The 15,432-nt window shown below is 41.4% G+C and overlaps 1 pseudogene; it reads left to right on the top strand.

The window, feature by feature from the left end:
- The window catches only part of LOC118994685 (DDB1- and CUL4-associated factor 16-like), a 30,879-nt pseudogene extending 16,113 nt beyond the window's left edge, over positions 1-14,766 (top strand).
- The last annotated feature ends 666 nt before the right edge of the window (positions 14,767-15,432 follow it).

Here is a 15,432-nt window from a genome sequence, read left to right as displayed (position 1 = left end):
AGACCAGCTCCTGCATAGCTGCCTGAGCCACGGCCATCCACGACTGCTTCCCATACTGGGAAGCAGTTTTGAGTCCTACTGTCCTGAAAATAGAGCAGAGCACTATGCCTTGTGTCCTGATTGTACTGACGGCTACTAACTCCTTCCGGTGAGAAAACCCTGTCTGATTTGCCCAGGTGGTGTGCTTGCTTGATCTTTCAATTCTCTGACAGTAACATCTACATATATTATAAAAATAATCAAGCAATAAGAGCAACAAAAATCCATACTATATGCATTTTCAATTATGAAATATTAGGTTGATTTGCATAAGGAAAGTGAAAAGAACATTTTTCTGCCACACTTCTTCAACAACATGGTAAATGGAGGTTCTAGCTGAAACGTAAGACAGAAAGCTAAAGTTTAAGGTTTCAATGAAAGTCATCCTGCCAGCCATTTCACTGGGAAACCAGCAATATCAGCATCACCATGTTTCTTCTCCTGTGCTGGTCTCAGAAGGGAACGTTCCAAGCAATTTCAGGGACAGCCAGACAGGCGGAGGTCCCTGCACTCAGGGCATCAATGACCATCGATCCTCTTCTTTCCACTGCTTCCCAGCACCTCCCAATTTGCCTCTCCTTCTCTAATCCCAAGATCCTCTCTTCACTTTATAATCAGCTCCAGCTTAGGCAGGGGAGGGCAGTGGACCAGGGTCCAGCTCAAACTGCCATCACCGTGGTCCACAAGATGGTCTCCCCTCCGCACTAGCTCCGAAGGGGCTTGGCGCTGCTGGGTGCTTAATTTACTGGAAGATTCTGCAGCATAAATTGTGTTTCCCCATTATAGCAGTGGACTAGAGTACCCTCAGGCTGCAGAATAAGGTTCCATTCTGTGGAGAAGCTGTTCATCCATCTTCTCTCCTGGACTCCCTCCAGTGTTTGCTATTGTGAATATTCTTGTATATGTCTCCTCGGACAATTGTGGGAAAACTTCTCTCTGGAAAAAACTTTCAGAGGTGAGGCCAAATCTTTTTAACATGGTTTTACTAACGTCGGAACCATCAGCAATGTGAAAGAGATCCTGAATTTCCATGCCTTCTCCAAGACTCAGTAGTTGGACTAGGCTGACTTTAGCACCCAGCCCCTGGGTACAGTTTGAAATAGGTCAGCGGGTAAAATAAAGTGGTAAATAGGGGCTTTTTCTCTCCCCAAACACTGCATCACCAAATTCCTTGCAAGCATGTTCACATGCACGTTCGTGTGCATTTTTGGAGGCTCTCCCTGACACAACCAGAGTAAACTTCCAAACACACGTGTGAACTCCTTCCGGAACAACTGAAAATTCAATTCCCAAATACTAAGAAAAGTGAAACTGGGGCTTCGTCCACTTGTAGTCCAGCTGGCAGCAGCTGAATGCAATACTTTCAGGGATCCGCAGCGCACTCTGCAGGACGCGTGGGTGTTTCTGTTGCGGAATTGCAGCGGTTCCAGGCAGCAGTGTTGGGCGATCCGTCACCTTCACTTGGAAGGAGTGGGAGCAGCTGGACCAGGCCCAGACGACTCTATCCTGAAGCAACATTGGACATCTGCAGACTCGTGGTCTCACTGGGGCTTGCAATTCCCAGATCAGAGTTGATCTAAGGGCCAAAGAATAGGTAAGAGACAAGGAAGAAAGTCCTTTGCTGAAGCCACCTTTCCAGGTGACAAGTAAAACCCAAGACCAGCCAGCTTTGTCATAAGAAGCATTGCTCCAGAGCAGACTGACTCAGAGAGCCAGGAGGTCCTCATTGTTGGAGCAATTCAGAGATGAGGAAGGGTTGTTGGAAATGCAGGAAGGGAACTTGAGGTCAGCTGCCATCTTCCACAAGGAGACCATCCTTAGGGAAATGAGCCTTGAATGCAATGGCTCCAGGAGAGATGATAGCTTGCACTCAAGATTCTGCAGGAGATACTCTCTATGAATGTGACTCACAGGGACCAAGTAAAGACACCTTGGTTCATGCAAGGAAGACCCTCTATGAATCCAAAAAAGGTGGGAAATGTCTAGCGGGTGCCTCCTTGTTCAACATCACCCTAGAATGAAAGCTTACAAATGCCAGGAGTGTGGAAAAGCCTTTCGTGGAAAGCTCTGGTTCAGCATGTAAGGATTCACTGGGGAGAAACCCTCTAAGTGTGTGGAGTGTGGGAAGGTCTTCAGCTGTAGGTCACACATCACATGCCAAAGTAGGTTCACTGGAGAGAAGCCCTATGAGTACAATGAATGTGGAAAGACCTTCACCCACCCACTCTGTTTTTTCAGCACAGTATGACCTACACTGCACGAAAAGCCTCTGAATGTAAAGAATGTGGGAAAGGTTTATTTCTACAGCTATTTCCTCGCTACATACACAAGGAGACACTGGGGAGAAGCGCTATAAGTGCAGTGAATGTAGAAAGGCTTTTGCTATTGTCCAGAATAATAAGATCCACACTAGAGAGAAAAACCTTTGAGAGCAAAGAATGTGGGCAAACCTTTTGTGACAGATTTTCTTTCCTTTGACACTTGAGGATTGGTGCTGGAGAGAAACACTCTGAATGCATTGACTATAGGAAAGCTTACTGTCACATTGCTCATCCTTTCACCGGCAGCAGGCAGTTCTTCCTGGAGAGCAAGATAGGCAGAAAGGCCCTTTGCCCATGCGCCTACCTCAGTCAACAGCAGAGAACTTATACTGGGAAAAGACCTTTGGATATAACTACAAAGGAGAATCTTTGACCACGGGAAATATCTTATTTGGCTTTGGAGAATTCAGCCAGGAAAGAGACCTCTTGATTATTGTGCACTTAGCAGAAACTTCATCACCTAGACAGGAATATTATAAAAAGAACAAGGAAGTTGTGTGCTGTAGAGAAGGAAGAAATGCATGCACAGCTTCTTTCACAGTTTTCTGAAAGCCAAGCCTGTGGAAATTTTAATACATTTCTCTGTTTGGAGACCTTGTCCCTTTATTGTCATATACAGTATAGTCACTTCTGTCTAGCGGCAAGAACGTTGGGCAGTTGAGGGCAAATTTGTTGAAAAGCTTTCTTGAAAGCACTCTTTGTTCCAAAATATCATTTCTGATGTTGAGAAGCATAAGTCTTTGTGAGAATTAGTCTTTGTAGGCTTAAGTCATAAGAAAACTTAAAACTTGTAAGAAGTTAGAATACTAAAAATATTGCCTTTTGAAATTACTTTAGGAGATAAGGATCCACATATGAATGGTACATTCCACCTACATCACTTAAAACTAAGGCTTTAATTTTTTTAATCTTTCCTCAAGTGGTTTTGAACACCCATCACTCATTTTTTCTTGACTTGGGGACACTTGTTTGTTTCCATTCATTTTCTCAGGGACATCCTCTGTGGTTTCTCAGCTTCTTTAGCTCTCTATACAGGGGTTTTTCCATGTCAATAGCTTTCTAAAGGTTAAAGCAGAGCTAAGACAAACTAAATAAAATTCAGCTATCTTAAACTAGCAAAAAAACTCAGGAAAAATGTAAATTTTAAGAAATGAACACAATGTATTAAACTGTAAAACACGTTTTACATTTGATATGTTAATTCAATTTCTAGAAATCTGCCTTAAAGAAATGTTCTCACAAATGTGCACAGGTATGTGTACAAAAATAATTCCTTCAATTTTGTTTTTTCTACATGAACATTTAAAACAATCGAAATGTCCATCCATAAGGAAATAAATTATGGTACCTCTGTTCTGTAAAATGCTGTGAAACAATGAGGTGTCTCTGAATGTACTGACGTTAAAACACCTCCTGGATGTACTGCCAGGTAAGAGAGAAGGTTGAATGTAATAAATGTGGGTCTGGAAAGATGGACATGGCACCATTAGCAGTGGCTCTCTGTGGGGAACGAGCCAGTCCAGGACTGGAGGGAACTTCCCATTTTTACTTTATATATATAGACTTCAGTATTGCTTGCACTTTTAAAAATAAAGAGCATGTATTATTTTGGCAATAAACATTTCAAACATTTTAATAAAAATGGCACCTTGGGATATAGGAAGTGACTCCTATTACTTCTCATAAAGCATGAATTTTCAGGACTTCTAACATCATGGTGTTATTATGCCTTAAAAAATGTATCAAGGATTCAGAGCTATTTGGCCACATTTGGTAAATAGTAAGGTAGTTTTACAAATGAGTCAATGTATAGATATGTGCAAAGAATGAAACTAGACCACTTTCTTATACCATATACAAGAGCAAACTCAAAATAGATTAAACACTTAAATGTAAGACTCAAAACCATAAAAATTCTAGAAGAAAACATAGGCAGTAAAATTTCAGACATTTCTCACATAGCAATATTTTTTCTACTATATCTCTTCAAGCAAAAGAAACAAAAGAAAAAATAAACAAATGGGACTACATTAAACTAAAAAGTTTTGCACAGCAAAGGAAACCATCAACAAAGTGAAAAGACAAGCCACTAAGTAGGAAAATGTATTCACCAATGATGCACCTGATAAGGGGTTAATATGCAAAATTTACAGAAAACATTTCAAACTCAACCATGAAAATGAACAATCTAATTAAAAAATGGGTGAAAGATCTGAATTGAAACTTCCCCCAAAGAGAATATATGGATGGCCAATGGACATATGAAAAATGCTCAATGTCACTAATCATCAAAGAAATTCAAGTTAAAACTACAATAAGATATGACCGCATACCTCACCTGTCAGAATGGTTATCACCAATAATCAACAAACATGCACTGGCAAGGATGTGAGAAAAAGGAACCCTCATTCACTATTGGTGGGAATGTAGATTGGCTCAGCCACTGTAAAAAGCAGTATAGAATTTCCTCAGAAAATTAGAAATGGAACTGCCTTATGACTCAGTGATTCCACTTCTGGGAATACATGCTAAGAAACCTGAAACACTGATTCAAAAGAATATATGTACCCCTATGTTCACTGCAGCATTATTTACAATAGCCAAGATTTGGAAGCAGCCCAAGTGCCCATCAGCAAATGAGTGGATAGGAAGAAAGAAACATCCAACCAGAACAGAATGAAGAAACAAGAATTCAAAAAAATGAGGAAGCTCCAGGACAACTTTAACTGTTTCAACCTTTGAATCATAGGGTGCCAGAAGGAGAAAAGAAAGAGCAAGAAATTGAAAACTTATTTGAAAACATAACGAAGGAGAACTTCCCCAATCTGGCAAAGAAAATAGACTTTCAGGAAGTCCAGGAAGCTCAGAGAGTCCCAAAGCAGTTGGGCCCAAGGAAGCACACACCAAGGCACATCATAATTTCATTACCCAAGAGTAAAAGTAAGGAGAGACTCTTAAAAGCAGCAAGAGAAAAGGAGACAGTTACCTACAAAGGAGTGCCCATAACACTATCAGCTGATTTCTCAAAAGAAACCTTGCAGGCAAGAAATGGCTGGAAAGAAATATTCAAAATCATAAAAGGCAAGGACCAACATCCAAGATTACTCTACCCAGCAAAGCTATCACTTAGAATGGAAGGGCAGATAAAGATCAAGTGCTTCCCAGATGAGGTCAAGTTAAAGGAGTTCATCATCACCAAGCCCTTATTTATATGAAATGTTAAAGAGACTTATCTAAGATAAAAAAAAGAAGGTCAAAACTATGAACAATAAAATGACAACAAACTTACAACTATCAACAACTGAACCTAAGAAAACAAAAACAAAAACTAACTAAGCAAACAACTAGAACAGAAACAGAATCACACAAATGGAGATCACATGGAGGGGTATCAGGAGGGAGTGCAGGGGTGAGGGAGAATGGGGGAAAAGGTACAGAGAATAAGAATCATAAAGAGTAGGTAGAAAATAGATAGGGGGAGGTTAAGAATAGTATAGAAAGACTTCTAGCCAAGATGGAGGCATAGGTAGACACACTGCACTTCCTTGCACAACCAAAAGAAGGACAACAACAGTTCAGAAACAAAAATAACAACCAGAACTGACAGAAAATTTAACTGTATGGAAGTCGGAAAACCAAGGAGTTAAAATAAACACATTCATCCAGACTGGTAGGCAGGGCAGAGTTAGGCAGCCGAGTGAAGAGGGGTCACAGCGCAAAAAGTGATGGTACTGGGCACGCAAGATGGCAGCAGGCAGACCCTGGTCATGGGGTGGCAATGGGCAGACCCAGTGAAGTGGGTATAGTAAAATGACAGCAAACTCACAATTAACAACCACACCTAAAACAAAAACAAAGCAAACAACTAGAACAGGAACAGAACCACAGAAATGGAGATCACATGGAGGGTTAGCAACAGGGGAGTGGGAGGAGGAGAGAGAGGGAAAAGGTACAGAGAATAAGTAGCATAGACAGTGGAGAGAAAATAGACAGGGGGAGGGCAAGAGTAGTGTGGGAAATGTAGAAGCTAAAGAACTTAAGACACATGGACATATACTAAAGGGGGGGAATGTGGGTAGGAGAGGGTGTGCAGGGTGGAGGGGAATGAAGGGGGGAAATAGGACAACTGTAATAGCATAATTAATATAATATATTTAAAAAAATTTTTAAAGAATAGTATAGGAAATGTAGAAGCCAAAGAACTTATATGTACGACCCATGGACATGAACTAACGGTGAAGGGGAGGGGACGTGGTTGGGAGGGGGTATGCAGGGCAGAGGGAGGAAATGGGACAACTGCAATAGGATAATCAATCAAATATATTTCAAGATATATAAATAAATAAATAAAGGACCTGAATAGATGTTTCTCAAAAGAAAGCATACAATGGCCAAAGAGAGATGAAAAAATGCTCAGCATCACTAATCATCAAGGAAATGCAAGTGAAAACCACAATGAGGTGTCACCTGACACCTGTTACAACAGCAACAAAAAGCTGTGAGTACATTTACATGATGGAATACTATTCAGCCATAAAAACAAAGGGAATCTTTCTTTTTGTAACAGTATGGATGAACCTGGGGAATATTATGCTAAGTGAAATAAGCCAGTGAGAGAAAGACAAGTACCACATGATTTCACTTATATGTGGAATCTAATGAACAAAATAAACTCACAAACAAAATAGAAACAGACTCATAGATATAGAGAACAGGCTGACAACTGTTAGAGGTGTGAGGGACTCGGGGATTGGGTGGAAAAAGCGAAGGGATTAAACAAAAAGTAAAAAAAACTCATAGACACAGGCAACAGTACTGTGATTTCCAGAGGAAAAGGGTTTTGGGGGGAGGCAGAAGAGGGTAAGGGGTGGGGGGGGCATACATGGTGACAGAAGGAGACTTGACTTTGGGTGGTGGACACACAATACAATATACAGATGATGTATTGTAGAGTTGTGCACCTGAAACCTATACAATTTTATTGTCCAATGTCATTCCAATAAATTTAATAAAAATGTAAAAAGTAAACATAAAAATGAGTCAACATAAAGGTAGAATAATACATGTTAAAATGAGAGTTTTTTACAGGCACTTGTCAGTGAAAGATTTATTTTCTTAAAATCCTAGTAACTCATAAATGCTCATTTGCAAATGGTTAGGTTTTGTGTCAGGTTTTTATCTCCTTGGAGTTGATCATAAGGAAAGTAGTTTGGTTGCTATTAAGGTCAATCGATTGAGTATAAAAATACACATACACAGACAGACACATTTGCTGGCCACAGCGGATTTCTGAGTGTTTGCTGTTGAATGAACGTGGTTTGGTTACACTGGATTTAGTTTTAGACTGCGTGACACATGTTAGCATTCTGAGTGAAGAGACGCATAGTTGCTTTTTTCCAGCATAATAGTCATGCCAAGCAATCAGATGTATTTTCCAGTAAGGGAAAACAAGTTTGATACCCACTGATTATACCTTAGGACTTGCCTGTATTCTCCCTCACAATATTTGTTAACATCATTTCACTGGGAATCATACATTATCAGAAATATTTTCCCCATTTAGAAAGAAACAAGGAGTGGGGTTTTCACACAAACAAACCTGGAACCCACAGGTACCCCTGGAACCCCTAAAACCCTGTTTGGGAATTTCAGTTATAAAGTTTGCCCAGTAAAATTGTCCTACAAGAGATTGACTTTGTTTTATTCTTTTTTAGCAAAAGAAGTTGGGAGCTGTGTTGTGATATAAGTAAATTCTGCCCATTTGGAGTCAGTTCCTGAAAGTGGACTGTGAAAGAGAAGTAAGAAGACCATACTGGCTTTAGAGAATGTCTTATTTTGGGGGGCTGTAACAAAATACTATCACCTGGGTGGCTTATAAACAACAGAAATTTATTTCTCACAGTTCCGGAGGGTGGGAAGTTGAAAGCTAAGGAAGGTACTGGCAGTTTCAATGTCTGGTGAGAGCTCACTTCTGAGACAAGGGAGTTCTGTGGGGTCTCTTTTACAAGTGAGGGTATTAAGCCCATTCAGGAAGGCCCGTCGGATGGCTGAGTCACCTCCCAAAGACCACCTCCACATACCATCCCGGTGGGGAAGGGTTCACAGGGGAGTCCTGGCAAGACACGGAATGTCTGTGGCAGAGGAGAAGGAGCCTCCTCGAGATCTCCTTTCTGTGAGAGCCGTCCAGCCATCTCCCTGATCCTGTAAGTGCAGACTTGGCAGGCCTTGGAGTGAGGGCCCGGTGTTTTTAGATAATTTAGTATAGGGAGCATGAGAATCCTCAGAAGAAGATGCGAAGTTTCATGATCACAAGACATACAGGGCATGTGAGCGAGCAATCCAGTGGCTAAATGGAAAATAGAGGGAAATTCCACATTTAAACTCCAAATTTGTGGGGCAGTTCATTCCAGTTACAGGTGAAAAAGTGTTTTCTTAAAGCTAATAAAATCTAGGACATTTTGAAGGTGTAATTCTTATATATTACATTTGGCTTGTCAAATATTTTTCATTGCAGGACTTTGAATGTATATCTCTCCTTCAATTTCAAGAAATGCTGTTAAGAAGTCAGCTACCAGCTTATATGATTGCTTTACAGGCCATTTTTCTTTTCTCTGTAGCTTCTTTAAAGATCTGTTTGTCTTTGGTGTTCTGTGATTTCTAGAGGGTGTATCAGGGTGTGGCTTGCTACTCTATTATGCTTGGTATTCACAAGGATTCCTGTATTTCATCAGGTCTGTAATTTTTTCATTTATTAGAGCTCTGGATGACAGGCATTTCCCCCATTGTCTATCTCCATCATTACTTTCTGTCATTCCAATCAGATGTACATGTTACCTTCTCACTCTAGCTTCTCTGTCCCTTCACTGACCTTCCCTATTTTCAGTCTCCTTCTCCCTCCATGCTGTCAGAACAATTTTTTCATATCTATCTTCAAGTTTATTCATTCTCTTTTCACCTATATAACTGAAGTTCTTAAATGCCAGTGGTTATATTTTTCACTTTTACAAGTTCTAATTGGTTCTTTTTTTAAAAGTTTTTGGTAGTTTCTTATATTTTCAATACTTCTTTTATTTTATATTTGTCCCCAATATTTCTAGTATCTGAAGTTTTTAAAGTTTTGATTCTGCTTCTCGATGTTTCTCTTGACTTCTTCCCATGACACCTTATTTTCCTCATGTATTTTGTGATTTTTAATTATGAGCTAATATTAAGTGAAATGATATCTGTAGGAATTCTTTGCCTTCAGAGAAAATGTACGTGTGTTCCTGTCAGGCATGTGGAAGCACTTCTCGACTCAGACTACTGTAAATCCTCAACCTGGGATTTTCGGTTCATATTGCTGATGGGGACTCCAGCCTTAGACCCAATGAAAGTGACTCATGGTTATAAATTCCTCAAGAGAAATGTGTCCTTCCGAGCATCCCAAGGCTGGGACAGACAGTTGTATTTATAGGGCTTTCCTTGAAGGGCACTTCTCATCCCCTATTTTCTCTTTCCACCAAGGACACCATCTTTGGGGAGCGTTTCCTTTAAGCGAGAATCTTTGACCCCATTTCTTACCTTGCCGACACCCTGAGATCTGCCTTCTTTCTCCCAAACGTAGTTTTCTCTGAGTTGCGCTTTCTTCTCATTTTTGGCCTCTAGGAATTTTCCTTTCTTGCCAATACAACTATGCATTTCTTAAATATATAATTTTTCCAATCTTTTTAGGCGCATTGCACCAGAAGGATATTTTTAATATCTAGTGTTCCATATTGCCAGAAATAGAACTTCTATTTTTTATTTAGTTAGCTATATCAGGTTTCTGCAGCCTTTAGAATTTACCAAACCGTGAATTTTACAAGAAAAAAAAAAGAAAGACATACACTTGGCAACTTTTTATTGCATAAAATAATAGAAACAAACAACAAGCAAAAATCTAACTACCTCCTACCAACGCTATCATTCCATAGTAGATGTTGAAAAAACAGATCATGACTTTGCTTTAGTTTGTGTTTTGTTGATGTTGGTGAGAATGTTGTCATATGCCATCATTGGTCCACAGACTGGCATTTGGAAGGCATTAAGCTATGTCATGTCATGAAGCTTCCTGTATCTGAACATATACTCACTGTGAAATCTATTAACCAGAAATTTCAACTACGAACATCAAGTCAACTGCTAACTGAGCTAATGCCATTAAATTACTTGTTTGCAACTGAGCAAATAACGTCCAATTTATAAAAGAGAGCATGAGATGTCAAGTCAGAATCTTAAGGCCTGCCTCCATTTGGGAAAGGCACTTAGCCTCTTAGCCTCAGTTTCTTCATCTGTGACAATGTATTACTCATGTGGATACTTTGAGAACTAATAGACATGTTTGCAGGGGGTATTAACTTCTCTACTATCTTCCTCCCTTACAAAATACAAACCAAATCCCCCAAAAGGTGTAAGCGCCAAACTCCAAACAATAGGACTTTCTTTTCCATATTGGTCTAGAACAGGAAACGTGTTCCATTGGTTCCTTTGATTCTGATCATGAAGGAAGAAGTTAGGGCCAACTAAGGCTTCTGGGAGAATAAAAGGCACTGGCAAGAGAGATAAGCCTGCCAAAATTCAAGCTTCACAGAAGCTAGGACTTTTGTTCGTGGCTGCCTCCCCAGTACATGTAACAGTGCATGGCACGTGATCAATGTTCGGTAACTGAATGAGAAATAAGAAAACAAAGCAGAGCCCTAGAACAAAATGAGTCGCAAAAAACTACTACCCAAATTACCCAACAGGAGCAAAAATGCTGTGTTCCACTTCATAGTCTTCCCCCGATCTCTCCTCCACGCGCTCTGCTTCCCATCCTCCCCAACATGAAGTGCTTTCCCAACAAGTCCGCACAGTCCCAGAGACAGAACCTGGCTTCGAGACAACACAGGCAAAATTTAAAAATCAATATGTTGAACCACCTTTCCAGAGTCCTTTAGACCTGTGCACAAGCCTGCCATAAGGGAGCGTGTGCATAGTGCTCAGTGCTGGCTCTGAGGCCCGTGCAAGCATCAGTCAGCTGTGTACAGAGATGATGGTCAGCTAAAAGCTACGAGTAACACTGTTAACATTCATCGGGCATTTTCATTATGCTGGGCTCTATACTAATGGCCTTTTATGGATTACCTCATTTAATTCTCAGAGCAACCCACCCAGACAGGTACTATTTTTATCCCCATTTTATAGAAGCTTAGAAAAGGTGAAATAGCTTGTTGGGGGGTGGGGTCACAATGCTAATACCTTTGTCTGCAAAATTTATGCTGTTAAGGCACTATGTATAATACAGATTTTATACCACTTCCAAGTTTTTGGCATGAGCTACATGTAAGCATATCCATATTCTAGGGTGACTTTTCTTTTCAAAATATATGTTTATTAATTTCAGAGAGAAAAAGGAAGAGAAAAACATTGATCGGTTGCCTCCCATACATGCCCCAACCAGGGATCAAACCCACAGTTGACATGTGTCCCGACTGGAAATCAAACCCCCACCCTCTTGGTGTAGGGGATGATGCTCCAACCAACTGAGCCACACCGGTCAGGGCATGATGTAACTTTTCTTAAATAAATATATTCTCTTTGATTTTCTTATACTAGGATATCAAATTGAAAAGATAAATAGGGAAAAGAAAACCAAGTCTAAAAGTGAAAATAGAGTTTAAAGTGACCTGGAGTTAAAAAAAAAGAGCAAAACTGTTCTCCTTTATTGTATTGTCTTTCTTTTCCCCCCTCTAGGTATCTTTGCCCTGTCCCTTTCTCTTCTGTACCACCACCCTCGTCCTCGGACTTACTATTTCTTACCCTCACTGCTGCTGCAGAGGCTCCTAACTGATCTCTCTACATCTACTCTGACCGCCCTCCAATCTTAGTAATCCTTCAAGAAAGGAATAACGCATGGATGAATGTTTTTATAATTGTAGAACAACTTTTAAAAGCTGATCTGGTTGTGTTCATTCCCCCACCTACAACCCCTTTCAATGGCTTCCCTTTTCCCTTAGAGGAAAGCAAAAGTCCCTAATGGGGCCCTTAGGGCCCGGCTGGTCTGACCCTTACCCATCCCCCAGCCACACTGCCTTCCACTTCAGCTGAAGGACTGCTGCGAGCACCGTTCTCTCACCTGAGATGCTCTTCCACTACTTCTCCGTCTGGGGCAGTCTGACTCACCTTTCAGACTGTTTGCCATTGTGTCACTGCGCAGGGCATGCCCGTGCCTGCTGCGCAGCAAGAGATGTGGTTGAGTGCATGAGAGAACGAGTGAATCCATGGTGGTCCACACACCAGTTTTCCTTCCGAACCCTCCTGAATGGTGGTGCCAGAGCTCTTCCACCTCCTGCCTCTGCTGTGACTGGCTCGGGGTCTGGATTACACTGGGCCTGCCGGTGGATGTCACGGCTTAGGTTTGTATGACTACAGGCTGCCATGGCTGGGATTATTCTTGGAAGCTCTTCCAGAACCAGTTCTTCCAGCCCTGGAACAGAGTGACTTCTGTTGTATAAAGCTGAATCCAACAATACAAGGCTCTAAGAGTGAGCCGTAAGCCTCTGGGACTCTGGGCATAGACCTGTTCAGTCTACCCAGAGGCCAGTCCTTAAATTGCTGCCTCTAATTGCCTTTTTCTGTAACCCTGTTTACTGACTGGCATCCTCTTTGTCTGTCCCATGAGTCAGTTTATGGACTCTCAAAAAAAATTCCTCATTACCCCTACTTCTTAGGCTGTAAAAAAAAGTCTAAGGTGGTTGGCTTGCCCAGAAGTGGTCCCAGCTGAGAGGGTCAGCAGAGTAGTGGTGAGATTGTTGGGGACAGAGTGGTGTTACACCTAATCTGGTCAAGCAGCAAGTAATGAGATGATGAAGAACAAAGATCCTCCATGGTCTTCTGATTCACAGGTTAAGGCTACCTCTCTGGATAGCGAAACAGCTACATCAGCAGTGCTCAAGGGCATTTGCACCACCTGTGGAAAACATGGGATCCGTGTGCACCAGATGGTCTTGACAACTCATCCCACCCACCCATCTCCTGCACATGATTTGCTGCATCAGCAGACTCTGAAGGCAAACTGTTGAGTTTCTTTTCATTACTGAGTAGATATAATACCCTGACAACAAGACAGAGGACACAAGTGTCTCCTCACAATATCACGACCAGTTGAGACCAACAGTAAGAAAATCAGCTGCCTAGATGAGGACCCTTTCTCTTCTTGGGTAGCCAGGATTTAAAGGAGAGACTCTGACCTGTGCCACTGGTAATTGAGTAACAATTTTACACACTGAACTGACCCTGAGAACTGAGATATCTTCTTTGTAAGTGAAGAATATACAACAGGATCTCAAAGAACTACACAGTGGTACAAGCCAGAGTCATAAGGCGTGTGTAGTGGACTCAGAAACAGGCAAGTTAATCTTGTGGAAAGGATTTTTCAGCTCTTGTTTGTGTTTGCCAGTGTTAGTGTTTTGCTGGCTTAAATTGTTATCTTACTCTGGTTCCTTCTCCTGCTCTATTCTAGTGGGACCCAGAAATCCCTTTCCTAACTCTTTATCAGAATCAGAAAGTGAGGAAGGAGAAAGTGCTAACTACCTAAATGAGAGTTCTGGGAAAGAGTATGATTCCTCTGAAGAAGAGAACCTGGTGGTGCCCGAACTAACACCTCTTGAGAGTCTTAGCTGGCAGGTTAAGTGCCTTTGAAAATACTCAACAACTTGGCCTTGGCTGGTGTGGCTCAGTGGATTGAGTGCCAGCCTGTGAACCAAAGGGTCACTAGTTCGATTCCCAGTCAGGGCACATGCCTGGGTTGGGGACCAGATCCCCAGTAGGGGGCATGTGAGAGGCAACCACACATTAATGTTTCTCTCCCTCTGTTTCTCCTTCCCTTTCCCTCCTCTCTCTAAAAATAAATAAATGAAACAAAAAATATTAAAATTATAAAATATTCAACAAATTGGAAACCTTTAAATCCTAATTCATGGTTACACCATGATAAACTCTTGGATCCAAACACACCGATCCATGTACTTTGAGAGATAGGTCTAAGACTCTCCTATTGCTCCCATTGTGTACCCAAACTGGAACCAATTTCTAACAGCTACTTCTGGCCTCTTGTGGAGCGCACCTCAAAAGCCCCTGACAAGTCCCAGCTTTTCTAGAGATCATGCCACTCCAAATGGAACACTGCAATTTGCCACCAAACGGTTAAGCCAAACCTTGAGTAGAGCCAATCCCATAACTGAATACCTAAAACAGATCTCTAATTCATGCATTCTGGTTGTTGCTGCGGCTGCTTAACTAAAACAGTAAGGAAACAACCCACACTGAACCCATCAACAGTATTTACACTGACTTCCGAAAGGCAGTTAACAAACTCTTAACTGTATCACTATAAAGATCCACCATTTGTTCTGGGATCTCTCATGTTGCTGATTGAGAAAGCAGTACAAAGTTACACAGCCCAGAGTTGAAAAGGGAATGTCTCCTCAGACAACTGCCCTGCCCTGCCCTGCCCTATACTCTAGTATGCCGAGTATACCAAGTGCTGGATATATAGCCAAGAGGCCCGTGACTCAGCTGCAGAGAATGTAGGAGCTCTCCCTTTGGTAGACCCTGTTAGTAAAATGAGAACTTCAGTGGAGAATTAGTCGAAAGCGACCATATTGCAAAAGATAAATTTTAACTATTCTCCACATTCAGTTCTCTCCCCTATTTACTCTGCCCATCTGAATAGACTCTAACTAGATATCTAATTATTAATGGGAAGGAAAAGGTAGGCTGCTATCCATCCTTCACAACAGCCACTGTGGAAGGTGGAAAGTCAGCTGGTCCCAATAACACCTTCCTGAGCATAGTCTTCTCGGAGCTCATTTATTAGGAAGATAGTTGGATTCAATTGAGTAACTAGGCAAAAGAACATGGTGGGAATATGTCCTAGTTTTTATATGGATAGGTCTACACGTGGTACACTTTAGGGGTTCCTATTTGAGGGGGAGAAAGTGCAGTTTCAAACCTAGCTTGTACTACTCCTGACCTATTACAGCACCTGCAATTACAGCGTGAATATCTTATAAGT

This window comes from Sturnira hondurensis, unplaced genomic scaffold, assembly GCF_014824575.4.
Source record: "Sturnira hondurensis isolate 20B ecotype Veracruz unplaced genomic scaffold, ASM1482457v3 Scaffold0009719, whole genome shotgun sequence".
In the NCBI taxonomy this organism is placed as follows: domain Eukaryota; kingdom Metazoa; phylum Chordata; class Mammalia; order Chiroptera; family Phyllostomidae; genus Sturnira; species Sturnira hondurensis.
The sequence above is the reverse complement of the archived record's forward strand: the minus strand, read 5'-3'. Positions and strand labels throughout refer to the sequence as shown.